The sequence below is a fragment of the Saccopteryx leptura genome, chromosome 2, assembly GCF_036850995.1.
Source record: "Saccopteryx leptura isolate mSacLep1 chromosome 2, mSacLep1_pri_phased_curated, whole genome shotgun sequence".
Taxonomy (NCBI): Eukaryota; Metazoa; Chordata; class Mammalia; order Chiroptera; family Emballonuridae; genus Saccopteryx; species Saccopteryx leptura.
Genome location: NC_089504.1, coordinates 314,124,981 through 314,147,790, shown reverse-complemented (window position 1 = coordinate 314,147,790; position 22,810 = coordinate 314,124,981). Strand labels below are relative to the sequence as shown.

At 49.9% G+C, this 22,810-nt stretch overlaps 1 protein-coding gene across 5 annotated transcripts in view; it reads left to right on the top strand.

Moving 5' to 3' along the window:
- Positions 1 to 22,810, top strand: part of HIPK2 (homeodomain interacting protein kinase 2) — a 175,098-nt gene that overhangs the window by 59,130 nt on the left and 93,158 nt on the right. The window lies entirely within an intron of this gene.

Here is a 22,810-nt window from a genome sequence, read left to right as displayed (position 1 = left end):
GATGGTAGGGACGTGCACAGCTGTCATTCCTCCACTCACTCCGCAAAGATCTGCTTCACTTCTTACCTGAGCCAGGCACAGTGCCGGTACCAGATACAGCTGCGACAGCAGACGCCATCCGGGGGTCTCTAGCATGCTGCCCCCACCCTGGGCTGCGTGATAAAGTCCCCTGGGGGCTTTTAATAGTAACTTGACTTAGCCCTGGCGGGATAGCTGGGTTGGTTAGAGCATCATCCCGAAGCACAGAGGTTGCCCGTTTGATCCCTGGTCAGAGCACAGACAGGAACAGATAGATGTTCCTGTCTCTCTCAACTCCCTTCCTCTCTCGCTAAAATCAATAAATAAAAATTTAAAAATAAATAAATAAAAGTAACCTGATGGGTCCCAGTCCCCACAAACTGAATCAACATCTCTTGAGGGGACGGTGTTTCTAACAGCATTTCTGGGGATCCCGGTGTGTAGCCAGGGTTGAGAACCGCGCTGGGCGGGGGACACGACGACAGCTGAGAGCACCGGCGTGGGCATGAGAAGCCTAGGGTCCACTGACCCTGATCCCTGCACTCGCGGGCTCGCTGCCTCCTTCTCTGCGCCTCCACTTCCTCTCCCCTTAACTGGGGAAATTGGTCACGAGCCTCGTGGGGGTGGGGAGTTTATTGGGTCAATGGGGTGCTGTGACGTGGCTTAAGGACTTTGCTCCATGTCCCGCAGGCGGTGGGTGCACAGGAAGGGGTGGATAGGGCGGGCAGCAGGACGGTGTGCCCTGTGGCTGGTATTGGGCTGGGTCTGACACGATGTTGAGAAGTCCCGTGACGATGGAAAGTGGCAGGAAACAAAACCAACCCCCCAGAAGACAGGGCTGACGATGAAACATGCCAGAGATCGACATGTAGCAGGAGAAGCAGACACTCGATTGTGGATGTGCTTTCTTCACACTTCCTTCCAGGCCACAGAGGAAAAGCTGGAAAACAAGCTAGAGCCAGGTGGGCGGGCGCAGCTGGCCTCCACCAACTGGCTGCCCTTGTTTAGTGAAGTGCTTAGTTTCAGGCCAGTCCCTCCACCCCATCCTCTGCCTGCAGCCTGGGCGGATAACCTACAAGACAGGGTCCCCGAGTGCCCCTTTCACCCCCTCTCCTAACCCTGACCCACAGGTTTCTAGGCCCCTCCACCTGGGCTACTTGCCTCCGGCCTTGGCCCACCCTCCCCCAGCAACGCCTTTCCCTCGGAGTTCAGGAGTGCGCCATCTCCCCGTGTGGGGCGGAGCCCCCTGCCCACTCCCTTCCTCTCCGCTCACTGGCTACTTAAGCCTTTGGGGTGGGCGCTCTGTTCTCTGCGCTGGACCCAGGTGTCCCTTGTCACAGCTGCGCGGTTAGGCAAAATGTGAGTCCGGTCTGACCTGACCCGGGGGCCGGGACTTGAGGGAGGGGAGAGGCAGGGGAAGACCCTCCGTGTACCTGGCAATGGGGTTGGACAGCACCCATTCTCTGAAAGCTTGTCACTGCATCCCCGCAGCAACCTGCTGCTGTTGTGGGTTTATATCAGGTGAACCCATTTGGGGTGGCCTAGGCCCTCGTCTGCTGCTTCCAAGGCCTTGGCTTGAAATTAGGGTGAACTGCAGTCAAGGTGGGCTGCTCGGGCTGCCACGGTTTAGTTATCCTGAATTGTCGTTAAGTGAACAGGTACTTGCTCTGTTCAAGTTACTAAAAAATGAGCATGGCAAGCCGTAAAAACACTTTTGCAAACTCCATGTAAAAGGCAGTGCACTTAGAGCAGAATTTGGTGAGCCAGTAAGTTGACTTTGGGATTCTTAAATACTTGTCTTCTCACTTTGGACCCATGGGGCAGCACTTCCCATTGCTGTCCCAAGATTGCTCAATTTTACTTGGTTTTTATGTGCCCCAGTACCCAGGACCCCTCCGCTCAGGAAATCTGGGGTGGGAGGGGCCAGGGGAACATCTCCCATGGGTGGTGAGGGCTTGTGTGTAGACATTCCCTGGGCTTTCCGAAGAGGGTGTGCCTGTGGATGAGCGGCTCGTGGTAGGGGGGCCCTTATGCTCTGAGTCCAAGCGGACACAGGGCTGGGTCTCCCAGGGTTCCCCTGTCCCTGAGCTGGATGCATTCCCCCGCACCCCGGACCTCTTGCTTTCAAAGGGGAGAACACTTACATGTCCTTCCCTGTTTTAAATGGGACAGTATTAAGAGTCTCATCTCTGCCTAGTGATGTGGAAACAGTGTGACATAAAGAGGTATTCCTGTCTGTAGCCTGGGGTACCTGGACAACAAGATGCAGGTACCATTTCCTACCTGTTTGGCGTTTGTTAGGCCGAAGGAGGGGCCGTCTTGCTGTAGGCATTCAGTGAGGCAAGCATTCAGTGTTTTTCAGAAAACAGATTGCATTTTTAGTTTTAAGTCTGATGCATGGGTAGCCTCTTCCAACTTGATGTCATCAGTTACATAGTTAAGTGTCAAACCGTCCTGGTTCTCAAGGCTTTTTATGCATAAGAATCACCGGAGGAGAGCTTGTTAAGAACAGATTTCTGCCAAGGTCCTGCCCCGAACCCGCTGCACCAGAGTACCCAGAGAAGCGCCCCCTGAGAGAGTGTACGTTCACACACAGATATGCACGCAGACACACATGGAATTGGAGGTGAGGTGGTCTTACTTAGACCCGTTGTTTGAGAAACACTGCGGGGGGGGGGGGGATTTTCTTAATGAAGTCACCTTGCAGGTGTTCTCACCCTAAGGAATGGAGTTGTGGATAATCCTGCTCCCTCCACCTGACCTTGGAAGTCCTTGCCTTGCCCTCTTTGATTCCACACTGATGCCAGTTATTTCTTTTGGAGCGGGCAGTACATGGGTACGGGGGACTCTATCAGTGTGGCCAGCAAGCTAGAATCAAAACCAAACATTAAGCTCTACATGCAAGGAAAACAAACAAAAAGATATGCCCTTCGGGCCAAAAGTAGTCGGCAATTAAAATGTGTAGATTTTCATTTGTTTGTTTCTGCTCTGGGCTATTCAAAATACTCTCATCTGTTAGACTTAATTTTAAATACTTCATATCATTATTAGGACCCCTCCCCCCAAAATGGGCATCAAAATTTAGGACCTAAGAAATGGCCAGTAATCTACTTTTTCATAATAATTTAACGCTTTTTGTCTGATTCTTTTGGTTGCAGAGACTGTCTTCATGTGATTCCATGGTTGTTTTAGGTGGGGGGGGGGAGTGGAGGTATATTTTAATTCTGTTCAGCTCATCAATTGTCCATTGAGCACCTACTGTGTGTCCTGGGGTCGATCTACCAAAGGGTAGGAGATAAGGCCTGTGCTCTGATTTTTGAGGAGCATACAATCTCTCTAAGAAGGTTAAAAGACATAGACTGCCTAGAGTATAATCCAAATGCTTTGATATTATAAATGTTTGTTCCTTCAACAGATATTCATTGAGACTGTAGGGAACCAGTGATGAGAAAAAACAGTTAAAGAAATTCAAAGTCAAGGAAAGATTTTGCAAGGTGGGTTGATAGGGAAGGTTTATAGAAAAGCTACATTGAGGTAGGTCTTAAAAGATACGAGGTGTGGGTGGCAGGACTAGGGAGATTGGGAATTGAAGGCTCGGGTTGGAAAATACAGGTTTAGGTGAGTGACATCTGACAATGGCGGTTTTGATGTAGTCTTGAACAGCTTGGATTTAACAAGGAGTAATTCGATGACATTAAGGATATTAATGAGGTTAATCAGTTGGGATGGCCAAAAAAGAAAAAAGCTGGGGAGAACCCAGAAGCTTGGGAACAATAAACAGTAGTTACTCAGGAATAAAGGGAAGAGGCCTTAGGTTTTAGTGGGGGATCCCCCCCACCCCAAGTATAAATGTGAACATGTGTGCTTCTCACTTTTCTGGTCCCGTGATTATAGAATTGGATTAGGGGGAGTAGCTGTTTGTTTTGCTCTCTTTTGTTCATTGACAAAAGTTTTTAAGCTCTGTCTCCTCTGAACCTGGTCTCAAATCCCACCACAACCATTGAGTAATAGGCTCCAGAAGGAGAGTTGAGAGACTTGAGTTGCAATCCTGGCCCTGCCTGTCCCCAGCTAACTGTGTCCCACTTAGTCATTATTGGTAGAACGTCAACTGTGAACCATCCACACTCCTGCATCTGGGTCCCATTATGACCGGGACCTGCCTTTGTGTGACAGTTGGCCAGGGGGACAGTTTTCTCTCCTGTGGGTTGACCTTGGCCTCATTAGCCCAAGCTGGGAACCCGCCATGATCCCATTTGCAGGGAACATAGCCTCCTCCCAAACGCCTTGCAGGCAGACCTCATTTTATTGCGCCATACAGATGTTGTGGGTTTTATAAATTGAAGGCAAGCGCCTCCACCAGCAAAAAAGATGACGGCTCTCGTTCGTGCAACTCACTTGATTGCAGTGGTCTGGAACCAAACCCACCATATCCGCAAGGCAGACCTGGGTTCTCAGTCCCTTCAAAAGAGGGGAGTAGCTTTACGAAGCCATGAACATGCATAGCTTCAAAAATTGAGTCTCTTGTGCAGATTATAAAGTATAAAAGATGACTGAAGAAGTCCGGTTTGATTGGAAAGAGCTGAAAGCAAGGAAATGCATTGCAGGTGTTAGCTGTTTGAATTAATTTGCCTTTTATTACGAATACAAGCAATAGAGAACATTGCTCGTTTACACCTGAGGATTTGAGCGAACTCTGCAACCCCTTGGCAGCCTTATTCACTCGGGAGACGGTTCTAAGTATGTGAAAGCTTTAGGGTTGCAGCACTTTACGGAGGAGGAGGAATCAATACGTGATCTTGGCTGTTGGGTTATCTCCAGATTTTCCCTTGCTCGTCTCTTCAATCTTGAGCTGCACGGTAGAATAATTTGAAATGAAAGTTTTCTTAATTATGAAATAATTGAAGGTGGAAGCTCTGTGTGTATGTGAGTGGATCTCTGCCCGGGTGCTTCAGTACCCCCCCAGACACACACTTTCACTCTCTCATATAGCACAGTATAAACCCCCACATGACATACACAGGCAGAAGTGTACTTGTGAGCACCTTGGTGAGAGACAGAAGCTAACACTCAGGTCCGACAGATGCTGACATGCACAGATGCCCACCACATCTGTGGAAGGAGGCACCCAGACCCATGCAGCACACACACGTACATGTGCAAGGACACATGTATACCTTCAAAGACATTGAAATACTTCATAACTCTGCAGGTCACATGAGCCAACCAGAGCCCCCCCCCCCCCCCCCGAGACCAAGGGCTCAGGTACTAGAAGTGTGTTAATGCCCCAGAAACTTGGCCCAATTTTCTGCCTTGCTGCAGAGCTGCCAACATGTCCCCAAACCCGAGGACAGTAGGGCTGGACCCACTCTTGGGCTCAAGGTATAAACCAGTAATTTTCAAAGTGCCATCCAAGGACCTCACTCCCCACCCTCAGCCCTGCCCCAGAGTCACCCAGGTGCTTGTTGAAAATGAAGATTTTTGGGTTGCAAAATAAACTAAGGGATAGGCTCTCTGGGGTGGGGACAGGTGACATACATTTAAACAAGCTCAGCAGCTAATTTTTTTCCCACTTTGTTGAGGTATGATTGGCATATTAAAAACTGTACATATTTAATGTGGACGACTTGATGAGTTGGGAGATAGGTATATACCCATGAAACCATCTCCACAATCTATGCTTTGAACAGACCCCTCCAGAAGTTTCCTCCTATCCTATTTATCATTGTTGTCGTCATCATCATCATCATCGTCATCATTATTTTGTCCTTTGAGAACTGTTGCCCCAAATGGCTTGGATTCCAGAGTCCATTTTGCCCACGGGGAGTGAACTAAGTGCCCTATCGGGGTGGGCAAAGTGAGGCCACGGGTGACAACCTGGCTTCAAGCTGTTGCTCTTTCATCTGAGTGGTTGGCAGCCGCTCTGTGGGGTCAGTTGTTACTTTACTTGTGATCAGACCCCCTAAGCCCCATTGGTGGTGACAGTGAAGACTGAAAAATACTTGGTGAGTGTGGTAGAGGTCACGTGCATTGGTGAACTGGCAAGTGGGCGGTCCGAGAAGGACTGGAGTTGGGGGGGAGAGCAGATGAACATCAGAGGGGATCTCGGTACACAGTCGTTCCTGCATAATTCGCAGCTGACATGGCACTTACTGCTAAGTAGCTACTGAGCTCTCCCTATAGCCACAGCTGGGTCTGGAGCTATGATACTCGTTCATGCATCGGCTGCGTAATTTTTTGAATTCCGAAGATATGCCAGACACTGTGCTTTGTGCTGAGGTTTCAAGAAATGAGTAGGAGTGCCCTTGGCTATGCAGTTCTGTCCCCAAAGCTGTCTGTCCTGGAATGAGTAGTCCCTGGGGAGCCAGTAGCTGGGTGTGTCCGTATTCACTGTGCTCGGAGGTCTGGTGTGGAGCACATCTCTCGTTAAACTGAGGAGGCAGAGCATGTCACCCTGGGATCGCTTTGCCCATTCTCTGGCTCTTTGAGCCACTCAGATATCCTAAATCCAGCGTGCGCCCTACCTGCGCTTGGAATTTCCATGACAGTGGGTCTCTGCATCACCACTGACACGTGCCAACTACATGTCCAAACCTGTTTAACCTTCTTTCCCTCTCTCCCTCTGTCCCTCTCTCCCTCACTCCCTTTTTCTCTCCCTCTTTCTCTCCCTCTCTCTCTCCCTCTCTCTTTCCCTCCCTCCCTCCCTCCCTCCCTCCCTCCCTCTTTCCTTCTCTCCGTCTCTCACAAGACTCCCCAGGGAAGAAGGGGTGAGCCCCCAACCACAGCTTTGCTGAGCTGGTAAAGTTTCCTTTCTCCCTTGGCCCCATCACCTGCTGGCTCCCAAGGTCTCGAAGCCAATGGAGGATCAGGGCCATTGGGGTTGGTATCAGGGCGCGGCCCTAGTTCCTGAGCGGAAATGGAGATGGTGACATTGTGCAAGCAACTTTCTGAGGTTGGGTGTCCCTGGAAGCAGAGCCTGGCTGCCGGTGGTCTATTTGAGAGGAGACCCCAGGAAGCAGGAGTAAGGGAATGAGGAGCCACTCCATTCTACCTGGGGGGGCATTGTACCCCACAAGAGCGGGAATGGAGCTTTGGTTCCCCCGAGGTTGGGGGCCCTGAGTGAGCGTGTCAGCTCTCCTGTGCCTTTGTGTGGGCCGAGCTTGTGCGAGAGCCGGGTGGGCTGCAGCAGACTCAGGCGCCTGGGGGCAGAAAGCACGGCAGTGCAGTACACAGTGCAGTACACAGCGCAGTACACAGCGCAGCCCCTGAAGTCGGACACAGTGACACGGCTTCCAGAAGGCCCCAGAGTATGAGCTTCTACGCTGTGCGCGGGCCGTCCACTTTTGTCCTCTCCCCACCAGCTGCTCGTGTGGCGTCAGCAGATGGAAAGGGAATGAAGGGGAAACGCCATCTCCAGCCAATTTAAGAACTTGAGGCTCGGAGTTCAGAGCTGAACTTTGGCATTTGGGGAGTTGAGGATCTGACATAAAAGCTGACAATCAGGATTCTTGCCTCCACGTGACCCTCCCGTTTTATCTGTCTGGCTTGGCCATGAGAAGTGGGAAGCAGGCTGGGTTCTGGGAGAGAGCACTGGGCCGGTGAGGTGCCCGGGCCCCGGAATAAGAGCTTGTCAGAAACAGTGCAGGGAGGTGGAGGTGTGCTTCTCTTCTTCTGGCCGTTCTCTGCTGAATCGATATGCACATCCCATTCCCCAGGCTCCTTTATAAAAGAGGGAGGGAATGAATGAATGAATGGTACCAGTGGCCTCGTATGTATATAGCCCAACTTACACTGTCACACACCCGAAACCCTCACGTACTCAGTCTCTTATAGTCATGCATCCAAGTCCTTTCTCTGTTTTCCAAAACCTTGGGCAAGTGGCATCTGGCATCTCAGAACCTTGGGTTCTATGGGCCCCCAACAGCAGCCTCTTGGGGAGCCTACACATCTCACCAAACATGCTCGTTCCCATCTTTCCACCTGTGAGATTTCAATTGAAAAAAACCTCAAGATAGCTGACTCGGCATTTAACAGATTAGTTCCCTGAAATCAGCTAACATCTGTCATGTCCCATTCTCCCCTTACAGAAGATTAGAAGTGACTTCCTGGCTCAGAGCTGGGGCCTGGAGCTGGGGCCGAGCCTGGGAAGCCCTGATGAGAGAACCCCGAGGGTGTGAAGACGGTGCCATCCTCCAGGCCTCTGAGCTCTCACCTGCTTTTGTTTTTGAGACTTCATGGACGTGCTGGACAGGTGCCCTGTAACTTTGTCTTTGCACTTAGGAGCTGAACGAACAAAGGTGTCCTGCAGGGACGAAGGCTCACCATACACTGCTCCACGTGTGCCTCGCGCACGCTAAGCACTCAGTGAATGGTAGCCACCATTATCGTCTTTATTACTACTGTTATCCTTGCCATTGTTCTTCCCATCAAACCCTGTGGCAGACAGACCAGGGTTTGATTCCAGATCTGTTGCTTTATAGCTGTGTGGCTTTAGGCAAGTACCCAAACCTCTCTGAGGCTCTTTGTTCTTGTCTCCTATAAGAGAACTATGACAGCAGTTCCTGGGGCTGTTGTGAGGACTAAAGGAGCCAGCCACGTGTGTGTGATGCCCCTCTCGTGCCTTGCTGGGCACACAGCCTGTAGGTTGTTAATAACCATCGTGAGTTCCCGGGTTCCTTTCATGGCTTGTGGGCCCTGGTTTAGCATTTCTTTTATTTGGCCTGGTGTCATTATTAGCTGTGAACACCCCAGTGTCCCCAAGCTTCTTGGGATCGTTCTTCATTTCTTTTTCATCTCTGCAGACACACGGAGACCCAGCTCTGCACTTGACATTCAGTAGGTGCATAATTGATGAGGGCTCATGTGTTGGGAGTGTGTTGAGAGGGCACGGAAGTCTCAGGAGTGGGGGACTGTGCCCTGGAAGCCACCTGGGGTCCTGTTGCATTTGACACCTGCCTGGATTTCCTGCATTTTCTCCTCATCTCTACGACATCAGGAGGGTCAGGGAGCCAACACTGAAGTGATACTGAAGGCTCTCTGCAAAGATTCCCCTGAACAGTGGGTGTGGGTGTCTGTTGGTGGGTATTGTCTATGTGATGTGTTCGTGTGGGAGTGTTATATATGTGATATATGTGTTGGCGTGTATTGTATGTGTGATGTGTTTTTGTGGGGATGTGTTGTATGTGTGATTTGTGTTGGGTGTGTAAGTGTGGAATGTGTGTGGGTGGGGAGTGTTGTATATGTGATGTGTATGAGTGTGGAGTATTTATGATTGTATTGGGTGTGGAACTTTGATGTGTGTGTATATGTTATACGTGATGTGTATGTTGGTGTGGGTGTGTGTGTTATGTGTGATGTGTGTTGGTGTGTGGGTGTGTTATGTGTGTGTTGGAGGTGGGTGCGTTATGTGTGGGTGTGGGTGTTATATATGATGTGTGTGTTGGGTGGGTATGTTACATGTGATGTGTAGGTGTGGGTATATGTATGTTATATATGGTGTGTGTTGGTAAGCGAGTGTGTTATGTGTGATGTGTGTGTTGGTGGGTGGGTGTGTTATGTGTGATGTGTGTATTGGGGGTGGGTGTGTTATGTGTGTTGGTGTGGGTGTGTATATATTATGTGTGAGTGTGGGTGTTATATGTGATGTGTGTGTAGGTGTGTTACATGTGATGTGTGTAGGTGTGGGTATATGTATGTTATATATGGTGTGTGTTGGTGGGCGGGTGTGTTATGTGTGAGGTGTGTGTTGCTGTGTGTGTTTGAAGGCAGCAGGTCGACTGGTCTGTAAGCTCACGGTATTTGGATCCCCTCCCCTTCTGGTCCTGATTCATGTGACTGAGGAAGTGTACTCTCTGGGTCACAACCTTATTTATGTAAATGTTGATCTTAAAAAAAGCCAGAACATGAGGTACAAACTTGGTGCTGCTACTTTGTCATCCAGTGACCTCCAGAGAAGGTGTCCTCTTCTCTTTGTAAATTAGAACTTATCTCGGCAAATAAAAACGCACAAAATGCGAACCCCCAGAATATAAGTAAATCTGGCACTAAGAGTCAGATGTTCTCACTTGTGAAAGTCACTGTTCAGCCTGAGTGGCAGCCAGATTGGAGTGGGGGGAGGGGACCGCTCAGTGTCCTAATTGTGGTGGGGGTACCACAAACATCTACATCGCCTAAAACTCATGAAACTTACATCAAAACAAAATTTTTTATAATTTTTTTAAATTTAAAATCTACCCCCTAAAGTTCTCTGAGGAACTTGTTGATAATATTAAAGCCTTATCTTGCCTGGTTTTCCTTCCTGTTTTTGTTTTGTTGTATTGCATTCGGGCAGGAGAGATCTTTGTTCATCCTGTAACAGGATGGCCAGCAGGGTGGCAGTCACTTCTGGAAACAGCCAGACAGGGCCACCAGTGAAAACGAGCCTGGGCAGCACACAGCTGCTGGTGGCTGAAGCCCTGCTTTCAGGCAGTGTATTTTATGTGCTATTTCATTGTGTAGGTCATGGACTTGTCCTCTAAGAGTTAGGGACAGCCACCATTAGAAACAGGCATGACCAACTGTTAACTCTGAGAGGCCAGGACATTGGAAGCCCAGAAAGCACATGAAGTCTTTGTGGAACCTGGTCCTCCAGCCTCACGGTGCCTGCAAGGTCCTGCCCTTGGCTTGGGCATTATTATGGCCGTGGCCAGCACGCTCGTGTGTGAAACAAGGTAGTTTTCCGTAAAACAGTTTTTCCAAGACCAGCCCATCCCTACAGCAAGCCTCCCATTTGAGGGGATTTTCATGGCTGTTACAGAGAAGTAGCTGGTTTTGCAGGACTGGGTTATTTTGGGTGGAGTGGGTTATCTTGTCTACATTCTCAGTGATGGACCGTGGAGAGGGGTCCACATCCTTGGCTGTGATCCCAGGTTCGATGCGGCCAATTCCCAGCAGAACGACCTGGCCCAGGCACCCCGATAACTGGGCTGTGGCCCAAGGCCACATGCTGGGCAGAGAGCCCCTTCCTTCCTTTCCCTCCCCACTGACAGGAGCCTTTTGCTTGTTTCCTTGGAAGAAGCAAGGGAGTCCACAGCGTGTGAATGTCAGTTCACAGTGTCCTCTGCAGCTCAGGGCGGCCAGTTTAAGACACAGCTTTTCTGTGATGCTTCCGGGAGTAAGTCTGCTGCAGATCTGAGCTCCTGGCCCCATCACCGCCCCCCCCCCCCCGCCCTCGTTTGCTATGCCACTGACCCCACCCACCGTGCCACTCAGGCAACCCAAGGAGGGTTGGGAGTGCCTGTCCTTGCTCTTTTTTTTTTTTTTTTCTTTTTGTATTCTTCTGAAGTTAGAAACGGGGAGGCAGTCAGACAGACTCCCGCATGCGCCCGACCAGGATCCACCTGGCATGCCCACCAGGGGGCGATGCTCTGCCCCCTGAAGCGTCACTCTGTCGCGACCAGAGCCAGTCTAGTGCCTGAGGCAGAGGCCACAGAGCCATCCTCAGCGCCCGGGCCATCTTTGCTCCAATGGAGCCTTGGCTGCGGGAGGGGAAGAGAGAGAGAGGGGGGAAGGAGAGGGGGAGGGGTGGAGAAGCAGATGGGTGCTTCTCCTGTGTGCCCTGGCCGGGAATCGAACCCGGGACTTCCGCACGCCAGGCCGACGCTCTACCACTGAGCCAATTGGCCAGGGCCCTGTCCTTGCTCTTAAAGGTTCTCTCTTCTTTCTCAGGAGACACTCCCTGAAGCCCCTCCCCTGATCCTGTGTCCTTCCTCTGTCCCTGCTCTGCCCCCCCCCCAAGTTCCTAACCTGGTATATTTGGTCAAGCCCTGCCCTGTGGGCCCCAGCCTTCCCCTCACCCCACATGGCCTCAGCACCCAGCCTGCCCTGAGCACCCCTCTGCTCCTCCATTTAGGGTGCCTCCTGCACCCTCCACCCCACCCAGGCCCCCTCCCCCACTCAAGTGCCCGAAGTACTATGACCAGAAGCAATTTCTTCTTCAAAATAATTTAGACTTTGTATAATTGGTCTTGTCAGTCATCAGTTCATCCCTTTGATCTCCACAGAAATTCTACACTTCCTGGGGCCAGGGTCTGGCTCTCAGACCCTGTGAAAGAACCAGGGCTGATGTCATCCACCAGTTTTACTGTGAGCTGAAATGACTAGCCACCAACAGCTTAGTCTAGGGAAGGGACATGGAGCCCTGGGTCTCAGCATCCCGCCAGCTGGGTGACCTGAGGGTGAGTCTCTGACCGCCCTCCCCCCCCCCCCCACAAGCTGCTGTTTCCTCAGCTCACCGGGTCAGATGACCCTCCACACCAGAACCTTGGGAGCCGCAAAGGTCTGTGTGAGTTTGAAGTACGTGTTTAGCTTCATGTAGCCCCCATGTCTATGTAATGGATGCTGTAAATATATTATTTGTTACCATAACTTGCCAGCCCCCCCTCTTTCTACGTCTGGCTTTGGCTTTTCCTTTTTCTTCCCTTTTCTTCCTTATACCTGTTTGTATTCCCAGGGTTCCCCCAAGCTAATCCAGGTGGACCCATCAGTGGTAGATGAGAAGTCTCCAGACGTCCCCGTACTTAGACACTGGGGGACACAGTTAAGCGAAGCCTCAGCTTTCAGACTGTTGCCAGTTAAATTGCTTTACTGTCATATGCCAGGGCTGCCTTTGCAAGAAATGTATTCATGTGTGGATCTCAATTTGGGGCCCCACAGATACAAACGAGGTTTCTGCCGGCGCTGACAGAGACAGTAAGGTTGAAAGGCAGATTTTTCTCCTGAGAAGTGTGTCATTAAAATTTCCCCCGACTCCTTATGTTTCTATTCTGTGTCACCGCTTGTATGAAAAGACCACATTGTCATCTCACAGCCTTGTTTCCTGTACACCGTGTTCAGCAAGTGATATTACACACCAACCACATGTGTGACACTGCGGACGCCCCGGGGACACCACCCCCAGTTTTTTTTGGGGGGGGAGTACAGAAGCTTCTTTGGAAAGGACAGCTCTGTGGGCACACACACTTGGGAGAAAGCCTCAGGAACCTGCAGGCAACAGAGAAATGCACGGAGGTTCAAAGTGGGTCCTGCCCCATCCTGTGAAGGTGAATCATGTGAGAAACAGAAAGAAACATTATAGGATGACATGGGTGAGAGGTTTAACTGGAGAAAAGCAGGTTTTGAAGAATAAGGTACACACTTACCCACAGGAAACGGCCATTTAGAAAGTTGGGTGCATAGCTCTCTTTGTGAACGAAATGTAAGTTGTATTTGCTTTGGCCTTTGGTTACTATGGTGACACCTTTGTTCCAGGAACATGGCTTTATGTGACTCTAATTACACTCTGAGAATAGCTCCTGCAGCATCTGTGTGGTCAGTGCCTTGGTCAGAGTTACCCATGTGTTAGTGACCAAGCCACAAGTGCAGCCTGTGTGTCCCCCTGTGTCCTGGTGAATTCTTCCCCCCCCTTAGAGAAAGCTGGGGACATTAAGGACCCTGGTCTGAGGCAGAATCCCAAGGATGCAGAGGGACAGCCTCTCGCTCCTCTGGACAGGCCCAGAAATGCTTTTGATCTGCGTAGTCATACAGATGGGTGTCCTGTCCTCCAGAGAGGGCACTGAGCTACGATGTGTTTTCCCCTTGTGTTGGGAGCCCCGTGCTGGGTTCTGCACGGACACTGGATTTGCATACTGCTGAGTTTCGCATGTTGCTCCCTCCCTGCCCCGCTGGGAGTGGAACATGACATCCTTGACACTACTGTCTCCACACCACCTCTGAAGTGAACGAGGCTGTGGCGGAGGCCCGGCAGCATGGCTGCACAGCCTCGGTGCGCATGCTTGTAGGCGGGTGTGCCACACCTCTGCACACGGCCCAGCTGACTGGGGCCGCCGTGGATTCAGGCACTGGTTAGCCTTGGCCCCCAAGAGCTTGCCCCTCAAAATGTAAACAGGGTGGATTCAGGTACCTGCGATGCCAGGTAGAGAGCCGTAAGCTCACTGAAGTTCAAGCACTGTGGGCTTTCGTGCTGGGAAGGACCACCCAGTGCGTGGCGCAGAGGGACCCGTGTTGGGCGCATCCTCCCCAAGTCCAGGCCCTGCTCTCTGACAGAGGGGTGTACCCCAGCCAACCTGCTCTTGATAAAATCTCCTCTACTCAAAGTCTGACTTCCTGCTGAGGAAGGAATGCAGGCTCAGCCAAAGCAGCATGGTGGTCATGTTCTCTCCAGGTGCTAAAGGGGATGTGGGGAGGGACCCATGTGTGTCTGTGTCTTCCCTCTTCCCGTCCAGCGAGACTCGCTGCATATAAATACTTTCCATTTTGCCTGCACAGCATGGAAATTGCTGTGTTTGCCACAGAAATTGAACATGTAAGGAAACACGGCAACATTGCCTTTCATAGCAGGAAGGAAGGGAGCTCTTCTGCAGCAGCTACACTCCCTGCGGCCCTTGGGAAATGAGATGGTGTCCTGGGCTGGCGAGAGAGGTGGAAAGTTCCAGGTCTTCACGTCTCCCTGTCTGGGTGCTGGCTGCCCAAGCTGCTCCCTGCATGAACGGAGCCAGGGCACCTGCCTCCACAGGGCAGGATGTTGGGTCTGGTCGGGGTGGGGCTCCATGGTCTGTACCAGGTTGTTATGTTTATTAACACCTGTCCTTCGAGGTCTCACCCAGCTTTTATTTCTCTGTTCACCAGTGTTTGGCCATTCTCATCTCCATGTATCTCCCCTCCCCCCTCAAATGGTATAAATCTAGCTTCATTTAAAATCTCTATTTTATGCTACCTTGCATTTGGTGGACTTGGGAGCTTACGTGTGTTTTGTAATTGTGTCCTGGGTTTTAGTCCTGGGCAACCAGCTGGATTGTACGTGTCTTCCGTGTTGCTCTGGTGATTAACATACTCCCAATACTTGACGGTGGGGTTTGAGGATTAGAGATTTCACAAAGCCTGTGAAAGGAAAGCTATTATATAAATCCCCCGAGCTCTTTATGAGCCACAAAGGTCAGCATTAATGAAAACCATTTCAGGAATTTTTTTTTTTAATAAATTAGCTACATTTCAAAGATCTTTTTCAGGAACCTTCATACATTGCTGGTGGGAATGTAAAATGAGGCAACCACCTGTGGAAAACAGTATGGCAGTTCCTCCAAGGGTCAAACAAAATCACCGTATGACCCCTGCAATTCCGCTCCTAGGTACATACCCAAAAGAACTGAAAACAGGGACCCAAACAAATGCTTATGCATTGATAGCAGCAGTAATCACAGTAGTCCAAAGACAGAAACGGCTCAAATGTCCATCAGTGGATGGCTATTTAACAAATTGATCTGTACAAGGGGATATTAGCCACAAAGAGGAATGCAGTACTGATATGTACTACAGTGTAGATGTACATGCGAAATATTGTGCCAAGTGAAAGGAGCCTTACACAAAAGGTCTCCCCAATTGTATGACTCTATATGGAGTACCCAGAACAGACGAATCCATAGATGCAGATCGGTGATTGACAGGTAGAGAGGAAGGAGGACTAGGGTGACATTGCTGAGTGGGGAAGGGGTTTTGTGCGGAGTGAGGGAGATGTTTTGGAACTAGGTAAGAGGTGGTGATTGTGTAACAATGTGAGTGTGCTGGATACCACAGAATAAATAGCTCACTATAAAATGGTTAATTTTTATGTGGTGTAACTTTCACCCCAATAAATTAACTTTTAAAAAGAAGACAGTTTCAGGCAGAGAGGTTGGCATGGGATAATCTTTTACTGGGCACTCAGATTTAAGCCCTTTTCACTGTATTTGTAATGGGACCTACAAAATTGTTTAAAATGCCAGCTAGAACCTGAGTAGCTTTGAGAGCTATATTTGTGTAGCAGCTATAGGAGCTGATTTAAAAATCTCTACAGAAGCAAAATTTCTTAGGATGATTTATACTTTTTCTCATGCTGGACTGAAACACTAAAGTAATTTTTTTTATTTTCCTGGATTTGGGAAGAAAAGGAACAGCTTTAGCCAGGCATTCTTTGAGGCTCCCGGTGTGTGAAAGGGAAGGTTGCCGTCACTCCCCCCACCCCACCCTGCCCCCGCCCCCACCCATGAATGTGGTAACTCCTGCAGAACAGGTGCAATATGTACCATGAGCCAGGAGTTCCCAGAGCCTGGCCAGCCACCTCTGTGGTGACATATGCTCTCTCCCCCTGATTCCCCCCACCTGCCCCCTCTCTTTGTCTTATAAGGGAGAGTAATCTTTGTCTTGTCTGGTGGAGACTTCTGTTTATGGTATTTTAGTGTTCCTAGAGGATATAGTATAATCGATATAAAATTCAACAACTTACTGTGTGTCCTTGGGCATGTTACTTAACCTTTCTGATCCCTACATTAGGGATAATCACACTGTCCTATAAAAATGTGAGGATGAAATGAAATTTACACATGCAGGGAGGGCCTGATCTGTTGCAATGTACAGAAACCTTAACCTCCCTGAGGAGGAAAATGCTGAGGAAGTGTGTCACCTGTAGACCACCAGGGGACACCAGGTGTCCCTTTCCGTCTCACCCAGTTCACCCTTCCTTACATCTGTGCCCCTCCATGTCACGCCCTTTTTCTGCACCTCCTTTTAGAGGAAGTGCAAAGTATCCATGTTTTGTTCAGTTTTTTTCTTTGACCGCCTTCTCTAACTAGTGAAGAATCTGCGTTTCCCCTTCCCCACCCCCTTGGATCACCACGTAGATAATTATACTTTATTCTCACAGGCCTTTAGAGGAGAAAAATTTGCATATTGCCACGTGTGTATTCCATATTGGCTTCTCCCCCTGCTGTCAACAAAACCAACCAAGGTTCAACAACCATTAACGAGACACGTGGCTTCCCCTGCCCCGGCGCCTGCTGGTCCACAGTCCACTCTCCCCACCTGGCCAGTTCTTCCAGAGTCTTCAAGATTCACACTACGTCTGCTCTTCTCCAAATCTTGATTTCTTAGTACTTTGCCCCCCTCCTCATTCAGGAAGCTTTGACACCTGTTATGAGCAAGGCAGTGTGCCAGGGAGGATCCAAAGTGCGCCCTCCCTCGAGAAGGATCTAGAAGGAAAACTTAGCAATCACCGTGATCAAAGTTAAGCTGTATCAAGTGGGATAAGATTTCATTGGACTCTTTTTTATAGTCATTTTATTCCCCAGTTGTGATTTGGGGCAATTTGTTCACAATATTTCTTGCAGGATATAATCTGTGATGACTTGTGACCTCGCCTTCCCAAACGTCTCTCCTGAGGGGGTGTTTTCTGCCCCTTGGATGTCTGTGACAAACCGTCCCATGCCTTGTTCAGTGGGTCAGCCCTCTCTTTCCTCTGGCCTCTTGGAAAGCTCTTTAATGTCCCCAAGCTCACCCAGACCCCTTTCTCTATCACAAGTACGGGCGTGTTTCTCCCCCAAGCACTGACATCAGGTCATTGGGTTGGTGCGATCGGCCCCACTTCTGGCCGTAGCAGCCCCAGGAGGAGGTGGCGTGGCGAGTCCGCCAAGGCCGGGGACGGAAGGTGGTTCCAGACCCCTTAATGGCCGTGCGGTTATATTTAGGCCTCAGCCTGTCAGCCGGAGCTGCCCGCTGCGATGGCCACTTTGATGACGAGGGCCACTGGGCCGCCAGCAGCCGCCGCCTCTAATGATGGAACGGACGTGGCTGCTACCAGTGGGAGCCAGTATGAATATTAATGCATTATATTTCACTTTTATTACTTTTTTATTGGATTTTCATGGAGATGGTGCTTGTGAGTGAAGTCCATGCACTGGGCTGTAGGCAGGCTTTCTGTTTTCTTGACAAAACGGGACAGCTAGCTGGGGGATGTGCTGGTCGGCCTGGCAGGCTGTGTAAAATGGGGTGAACGTGTGAATTTCTATGCTGTAACTGTCACCTGAGGCAGGTAAGGACCGTCGTCCAGCAGCTATGCGGGGAGTCTCTCAGTGGCTGCAGCCCACCCCCTGAGTGATGCTTGGTCCTGGGGTTGACATGGGAGCATCACTCTCTGCCCCAAGCACTGTGCCTCTGAGCCCTCACCCTCCAAGTCCTCTGCTCATCCAACATCTTTCCACCAAACCAGAGCAGACACTGCCTCCCCCTTCCTCACTTTTAACCACCTGCCTCTGGACTCGCGTGACCATGGGCGGTACGGGAATGTGCAGGGATGATTGGCCAGCAGGTAACGGGAGATGTGTCCGGACCACTGAACCCTGGCATGTGGCCCTTTAGACCCAGGTAGACCAGGACAGAGTTCCCTGGGGGAGGACGCCCTGTGGAGCTCCGTGGTGAGTGTGTGGGGTGTGTCACAGCCACGTTGTCTCTGTGATGAGGATGGGGCTGTTTCTCGTTGGGCTAGGAGGTGACAGGACCTCATCTTGCCACAGAGCTGCTGTCTCGTGGGGCGTGTGAGTGAGTATTTGTCTGGAAGAGTGGAGTATGGCCATGTGAGAGTAGGGGCTTCGCCCTGGCCCAGTAGCCCAGTGGGTTAGAGCGTTGTCCCTATATGCCAAGGTTGTGGGTTTGATCCCTGGTCAGGGCACATACAAGGAATGTATAAAATAAGTAGCACAACCAATCAGTGTTTCTCTCCTTGTCTTTCTCTCTCAAATCAATAAATAAAAGAAATATTTTTAAAGGGGAGTAATAGAAGAACAGATTTAATGGAATATATTTGTTTTCATGAATCAAGATGATCAAATGAATTTATTTCTGCTAACTCAAAATTAAACAGTCTGTTTCAGCCAGGTCAAAAGAGAAACCTGAGAAGCCTAAAGTACTGTATAATGCAGAACACTTACTTAACCATCCTTGATTATTTATTGAATATGGAGGAAAAGTATGTTCCTTCTTTTTCAATTCCAGCTTTTTCCCCGAAGGTTTAGAAATAATGACTTCAAGGGAAGACCTCACTGTCTCTACACGTAGAGGTTGCTTGTGTTTAGGGCTGGATTAGTGTCAATTCTCTCATGTGTTCCGCTTCGAGCAAGCATTTACTGAGTGCCTACCGTGTGCTGGATACTGTACTTCAGTACTCTTATTGTAGGTGTTTAATGTTTGTATATGTCACACAGTATTGGAGAATAAAGACTATCTCACATGTGTAAGTTTTCCAAGGGATGAAATGTGTCCATGTCAACACCACATGTTAAAGGTTTTTCATTTTCCTGGACAGAAACTGAACAAGAAGTCACCATCACACACACTGCCTTCTGACACATAGTCAAGGACAGAGGGACGTGGCCCTGACATTTAATAAGCACCTGCAAAAGGCCACCGACCCACGCTTAATCTTCATGACGATCATCGTTATCCCCACTTAGTAGATAAGAAAATTGAGTCTCAGAAACCCAGTTGCCCAGTGACACAAGGCTAGTAAGTGGTGCAGCTGAGATCTGAACCACACGTCCAGCTCTGAACACTTGCTCCTTCCACCGAAGGGGACTCTCCCTCTGCCGCTGAGCCTTTTCTCCATCCCTCGGGGTATCATCATGTGTGGTGCAATGTGCCCAACTACAGAGATGCACTTCTGTATTCCGTTTAGATGTTCAATTCTCTTTGCTTGCTCCAAAGTTAAAAGGCTCCTGTTATCTATATTCATTGAGTTCTTAAAATAATAACTAGAGCTGCCATTTAAGTGCCTATTATGTGCCAAGAACTTTACATACATTATCTCTATTCTGCAGAACTTGGGCAGCTAGATATTATGCCCGTTTTATAGCTGAGAAAACGGGCTCAACGTGGTGAAGGAAACTGCCGACAATGGTGGTTGTGTAACTAAGCGGTCCAGCTGGGTCTTTCTACCTCCAGAGCTTAAACACTTTCTTATACGAGTTGGCCTCTGGTCCTCTGCCTACTGCCGCCTGTGTGCCAGCCATTTCTCTCTTTCCACTGAGATGTTCTAATCTGCTCATGACTGCAGAGTCAAGTAACCAAACTCGTTAGAGGTAATGAAAAAATATTGGCATGGGAGTCAGAGTACCTGGATTCTAGCCTCAGCCTGGACGGGTGACCTTGAACAAGTCATTAACTCCTAAGATTTGAGAACAATAAGCTCCTCGTCCCCCTTTCCTCTCTTTGGCTGGGCCTTCATCACAAATGTAGGCGAATCCGTGTGCTCTATCCCCATTGGGTGTGCAGACAATTATGTTCAGTACATATGGATACATCTGATGTATATAGATGTTCTTGTAATTAACATATTGAAACACACTACTTGGCTGCTGTAGCTCGTTGGCATTTTGTATTTTCTCAGTTGGAAGATAATTGCAAAAGTATAATAACTGTCATGTGGCTCTAGACCACCACACCCCTACCTCCAGTTACACAGAGAGAGCAGAATTCCACTTACATGTCCAGGCCATAGTCCCCACCACACAGAGGGCACCCGCCCTGCTCACCTTAAAGGGATTGCTGTGCGTGTCCGGGATGTGGAGGCACACTGGGTGGGGGCACCGAGCCAGCTCCGCACTGGCATCTGTGTGGCTCAGGATGCTGGAGAGGACCTGGTGGGCTGGCATACTGCTCATAGCCAGTGTTCGTGAACTTGGTGCATGGACTCTAGGCTGTCTATTTGTGGTGCGCAAAAGATTTTGGAGTTTACTTCCAGGTTCTAAATTAGGTTCTAGGTAGCTGTTGGTGCCAAATAAATGAACTCCAAATGTTATTAAATGTATATATCTTGTCTGAAAAGAAAATACTCTTTCAGATAACTTGGTAATTAGAAAATTACACCGGGATTGGTCATGTCACTACACACTGGCTTATTTAAACAAAAAAATTTTTTAATTGTCTGTTTGTAGCTATGCATGTTGGTGCTTTAAAAACCATTCGCCTTTCTTACATTTGATTTTTTAATATGAGAATTGTTTTTTTAACTTCTCTTTTTATACAACCTGGTTGTGATAGATTCAGTTCCTTCCCTAAGAGAAGGCAAACACGTACCACGTCGTATATTTCTCTAAGAACATCTGGGTTTGTTTCACGGAACGTAGTTCTTAATTCATTATTTGTTTTGAGTACATAAACGTTGATTTTATACTTGACGCGGAGCATGATCGTGTATACGGTTTCATTTAGTCATCAGAACGTCTCAGTCTCAGCTCTGCTTACACGTGTGCAAACTGAGAGCCTGGCTTGCCCGAGGCGCATAGCCAGGAAGGAGTTGAGCCAGCCGGTCCCCAGCCCCAGCCAGCTCTCCTGACACCTGGGCTTTCATTGAAGTCCCGTTTCTCATATGTAAATTGTGCTCCCCATTCAGTAGTGCCAGGCCAGAGTTTTAATAATTCCAAGCGACGTATTACTCCTGGGGTAGGGGACAGAACACTCAAGAACTCAGAGCAAGCCTCGATTCCACTGGCTGTATCTTGTATTGCTGTCTTACTGTATAAAAAGAGAGCGTTAGTTGGCTGGCACTTCCTCCATGGACACAAATGCTGAACTTTATTAATTGTCACGGTAAAGGGCTTGTCCGAGTGCTAAATTACCAGCAACCGCCGTACCATTGGCTGCCCAGGCTTATCAGCAGCAGTGCCAGATGTTCGCACAATAGGAGCTCTAGAGCTATAGGGACATGTGAACCGGACTCCACAGCGAGCCGCACTCACTCGCCAACACCCGCCGCGCGACACCCAGGAGGGCAGCGTGCCTTTTGTCTGAAGGGACCCTTTCCCACAGCATCCCGGCCCTGTGGCGCCGAAAGCGATCCTGGTAACGATCTCATTCCACCCCCTTCAGTTCAGGCCCTTGGCCAGGTGTGCAAGGAGCTGTTTGAAGGCCTGTGTGGCCAAGATGGGCCAGGTTCAGACACCTGGTTGGTAGAGGCCGTGCATTCACAAAGGGCCCACATGTCCCTGCTCTCGTCCCTGTCCAGTGAGCGGGACCAGATCCAGGACTTTGACCGGCTGCCCTGACTCTGTGTCCGGTGTTCACGACACCAATCGTAGGCAGACATCCTCTAGCAAAAGGACCTTGGGCTGATGTAGTCTCTACCCCCTTAACCAGAACAGAGCAGCGAGTGTTCTCCAGGCCTGGAGGTCCTGGGCACAGCTCCCTCCCGAGCACTTGCTTTGCATCCTTTGAAAATCTGTCATTTCTTTTTTTTTTTTTTTTTTTTTGTATTTTTCTAAAGCTGGAAACGGGGAGAGACAGTCAGACAGACTCCCGCGTGCGCCCGACCGGGATCCACCCGGCACGCCCACCAGGGGCGATGCTCTGCCCCTCCAGGGCGTCGCTCTGCCACGACCAGAGCCACTCTAGCGCCTGGGGCAGAGGCCAAGGAGCCATCCCCAGCGCCCGGGCCATCTTTGCTCCAATGGAGCCTTGGCTGCGGGAGGGGAAGAGAGAGACAGAGAGGAAGGAGGGGGTGGGGGTGGAGAAGCAAATGGGCGCTTCTCCTATGTGCCCTGGCCGGGAATCGAACCCGGGTCCCCCGCACGCCAGGCCGACGCTCTACCGCTAAGCCAACCGGCCAGGGCCGAAAAATCTGTCAATTCTGCTTCTTCCTGTTCCTCGGGTCCCAGGCATTGGGCCTAGTGCCGCTGCTGTCCCCATCGGGGAAGCTCTGTGTCTCTAGGGGTTGCATACTCATTTCTCCCAACCCTTTTCTCCTCCTCTCCTAATTTCAGAGTTAGAACTCTGGACCCCAATTAGTCCCAGATTCTCTGGCAACGTTCAAGCCATAACCGAGCCCATGTTGGGCCAGACGTGACCCTCAGACCAGCTGGGAGCTGGTGCCAGGCACGAATGGGCAGGTTTGTACAGGGTTCATTCAGTGAGAAACATTTCTGAACAGCTCCCCTGTCAGAGGTGGAGTGCTTAGGCA